Consider the following 4796-nt stretch of genomic DNA (forward strand, 5'->3'; position numbering starts at 1 on the left):
CCTACTGTTCAAGCGCTATCCTTCTCCTCCCCATGGCGAGTACAATGGCCGGTATTCATAAGGTGCGTTCGGGGAGTCGCTATTAGCGCTATTTCTGTCATTCTATCCTTGTTTTACGTCTAATAAACAACAAAGATACAATAGAATGACAGAGTAGCGCTAATAGCGTCTCCCCGAACGCACCATAGTCGGTTCTTATTTCAAACCATCTTAAGTAATATCTTAATACGCTAACGCGGCTCTCTGATTGGTTCATGACACCTCAAGGCTGAACTTAAGACGATCTTGAATATAAGAATTGACTATAAATACCGGCCAATGCTGTATATGGAAATAATCTGTATAAAATACGATAAATGGCTCTATTTCGGACCAGCGTAGATTAAATGTGACCCAATCAATTTTTAAGTTCTTTTCGGTGTAAACGGTTGGTGATTAGACCTACTTTGGGTCACGATATAGGTTCGCTATCAGTCGTATAGTGTAAACGTAGCCATTGATCCAGGTGGTCTTATACATACATAGGCTGCGTTCAGCAGACTCAACAGTTTTGCAACCATTTTATGATTGTCTGCTGAGATAGGACCATTCTTCTAGATCTAAAAGTATGATCTAATTAGCGCGAAGGAAACTTACAACAGTTGCAAAACAAACGTTCTGTTGAACGAACCCATTTATGCTATGTTTATGACTATTATACGTTTACACCATGCGCTTGGCCGCGACCTATACGATAGGTGTCTTTGTTTATCCTACAGGATAAACAAGAGCATCTATTGTATAGGCCGCGACCTAAATGCACGGTGTAAACGTAACCAATAACTCGAGAACTATTGATTTTTCGGTATCTCTGCTTTAATATTTTTATATACAGAATAATTAGAGGAATTATAATATGTAAAAATGATATAATTTTATTAAAAAATTTTTGACGATCTTGGTCTGATATTTTCTCAAGGTTAACTAAAATCACTATCATCTTTTCCCCCAGTAACTGAGCAACTTTTTGTCTAGAACAGTTTTATCTTAAGGATTTTGAGATATTTTATTAGATGGATTAAAATAAACAATCATTCTATATACAGGGTGTCCCATTTTAAATAATGCATTAAGATTTCTCGAAAACTATGGTAGATACGGAAAAATGTTTCAAACAAGTTGTATAGTACGGAGGGGGGCATAAGAAAGTACCATTGATTTAACCTTGGGTGGCGTCGCCAAGGCCAGGTCAGGATCACATCGATTTTTTTTAAATGGAACCCTCTATTTTTCATTACATCTTCTTCTAGCTTACCTTGAGAGCTTTTCAAAACACTAATAAAATATTTTTTCATTTAGTACTTTGCGAGTTGTAGGTTTGAAGTTACAGCACCGCCGGCATTAGCATTACCCAAAGTGTCCGACCGATGGCTAAAACCTCTTGAATGTTGTTTAGGATCACGATCTAGATAACATTTGTCAAGATCAAGGTCATTGGAGGTTGTTCCTCTTATTTTCATTTTTGCACTAAAAATTCATTTCTACATAAAAATGAAAAAAGGGGGTACAACCTCCAATGGCCTTGATCTTGACAAATGTTATCCAGGTCAATGTGATCCTGAACAACATTTAAGAGGTTTTAGCCATCGATCGGACACCTTGGCTAATGTTAATGCCAACGGTATACTGTAACATTCGAGACTTATAATTCGAGAAGCACTTAATGTGTGTGAAAAAATATTTTATTATAGTATTTTGGAAAGCTCTCGAGGTAAGCTACAAGAAAATGCAATGAAAAATGGGGGTTTCCATTTAAGAAATTGAAGGTGACCTCCACGTGACTTTCAAACGACTATCCAAGGTCAAACCAATGGTATCATCTTATGTCTCCCTCCGAACCATACAACTTTTGTTCGAAACATTTTTCCGTATCTACCATAGTTTTCGAGAAATCTTAACGCATTGTTTAAAATAGGACATCTTGTATATATGCCCTGTATGTATATACACATACGTGTGCGTGCGTGCGTGCGTGCGTGCGTGCGTGCACAGACTAGACATTTTGATGTCGGAAGTAAAAAAAATGCGCCCCTCAGTAACAAAAATATTTCTTGTATAGCATGTAAAATATAATAAAAGATAATATTAAATATTAATAGTATATAATATTATAAATTTAGTATTAACATTAGTTTAATAGGAACATATAGTAGTTAGATATACGTTACAAATATACAAACTATGTGTACATATATGTATATCACAAACGAACGCAACATAGTGTTAAAGTCACAGTAGAATCAGAGTGTATACATACACCATATAGTATACATTTTATAGATAATATTAATGCATAATATGTATATTTATATATTTATATAAATAATATTCATTTTTGTAAAAATTCATACAAGATATGTTTTTCATTTAAAGTAATATCTTTCGTGTTTTGATAGCCGCAAAATTGGGAATTATTTTGGTAAAAATATCTTCATGTTTATTTCATTTCTATTTAAGGCTCCTGAGTATAAGTTACTTCAGCAATATTGAATCGTGACATCATAAGCAAGAAATGACACGTTGATTTTTCTTGCATGCTAAATAAAGTAAATAAAGAGAATTTGGATGAAACGAAACGATGAGATCGTTTTAAAACACTTGTAAAAATGAGTGAAGACTCTCCTTATCTCTCCTGATAGTAAAGAGTCGAAAAAGTGAAAGTGAAAATAGACTACGCATTGTTTCCAGCTTAAGTTTGTTATTATATCCCAGAGTTCTAATTGGACGGCTCGTTATTCCCTGTTACCTGTGCCTATTGCCTGTGCCCATTGTGTTTCCAGCTTAAAGATCCCTCCGCTTTGTGGTGCACTGGTTATTATCCGATGCAAAGAAGAACAATCTCCATAAATAGAGAGCGAACTTAATGTATTCTGATTTTACGTCAAATTCACAAGATCCATTTGCAAAGAAAAGTTAAGCAATCCGTCAAATACCAGTGGTCTTGATACAGAAAGACGTGAATCCCGAATCTTCCAATCAACCATTTATGATATAATAATTTTGGTAGCATGTCAATTACAATTACCATTTTTATACATTAAGCTGGTTCTACATTAATCGCATCACAGCGTCGTAAGCGTTTCGCAAGCGTTGTGGTCCAATCAGAATCAAGCTAGATCGATGTTGATTGGACCGCAACGCTTGCGACTAATGTAGAACCAGCTTAATGTAGAATGGGCTTTTCGATAAAACTGTCGTAACATAGCGCGCCAGCATGAGTTGCTGAATTTTTCACAGGAGAGATATAGTATTTCTCTCTCTCGGGTTTTCGTCGTTGATACGAGTTCTCAAGCGCTCGTCATTATATACGTATTACACGCTCTGTTGTACGTTTATGAGTACCGAGATTTAACTTCGGACTCTTGAAATAAAGTTAAATTATAAAATCAGCGTTCGTAAGTGACATAGTGATTCATATTTACTCCATTTTGGCTATTGTACCTATGTACTCCCTTACACAAATCCTTTTTATTTCGACCATCCTTACAATATTAACTAATTACCCCTTCGCAGATTAATCTTCTCAATTTTTCTATACTTAACCTGATCAGATCATTGCCGCTTTTTAGAAGATTTTTACACATACACAATTTTATATTAAAAGAACTAAAGGAGATATATTGAAATAGATACATAATAAAGAGTGAATAAAACATAACCTATATCATATACATCAAATAAAATAAGAACACTAGCACAAAACAAATAAATACAGAAATAAAGAAAAATACGAGAGAAGTAAATAACACAGTTATTTATCTATTTTTATAAACTTTAAACTAAAGAATAATAATATTTAAAAAATTACAGATGCCTCTATATGCCTGCACCAAAATATCACGCTAACACAAAAATTGCGTAATTTGCGCAATACGCAACTTTTTAAAACAAGCGTAATGGAAAGCGCGGATCGCCTCTGATGGCTCCTGCACACTGAACGCGTTAATGTTTACCGCGCGGCAAAATGCGACGCGCGTAACCAATGAACATGTTAGGAGCTGTAAGCTTATTGGCTACCGCGTCACATTTTGCCGCACGGTAAGCGTTTCCGCGTCCAGTGTGCAAGAACCATGAGAATGCCATTACATGAGCGTGGAAACACGGAAACGCGGAAACGCGCAATCAATCAGTAATCGGTAAAACGCGAAACCATAACAGCGGATCGCTTCTGATTGGTTACGCGTTTCCGCATTTCTGTGTTTCCGCGATCATGTAATGGCACTCTGATTGGTTACGCGATACGCGTTACGCGGAAAATATCAATCCATGTAACAGCATCCTAAGGGTGGAGTCCCATGAGGTGTATTTATCGCGTATCGCGTAAGCGCATAACCAATCAATAATCAGTAAAACGCGAAACTATAACAGCAGATCGCTTCTGATTGGTTACGCGGTTATGCGATACGCGATAAATACACCTCATGGGACTCCACCTTAAGTAGTACAAAAAGCCGAAATTGTCGACTACCAGTGCGAGTTCTGATTGGCTACTGCTTTTCCGCTTTCTGCATTTCCGTCCAAGATGTGAACGCCCCATCACACATAAAATTACATAAGCTACATAACCATAGCATAAGTTCGTTGAACCAATAAGCATCCAATACACGCCATGTTGATTTACATCAGATGCTTATTGGTCCAGCGGCTTTATGCTGTGGTTATGCAGCTTATGTCATTTGTGTGTGAAGGCCCCTAAGGGCTTAAGCCTGTCACTCATGAAATGCATAACAGGCATAAGCATAACATAAGACTGCTGA

This window comes from Mycetomoellerius zeteki, unplaced genomic scaffold, assembly GCF_001594055.1.
Source record: "Mycetomoellerius zeteki isolate Tzet28-1 unplaced genomic scaffold, Tzet1.0 scaffold364, whole genome shotgun sequence".
Classification (NCBI taxonomy): domain Eukaryota; kingdom Metazoa; phylum Arthropoda; class Insecta; order Hymenoptera; family Formicidae; genus Mycetomoellerius; species Mycetomoellerius zeteki.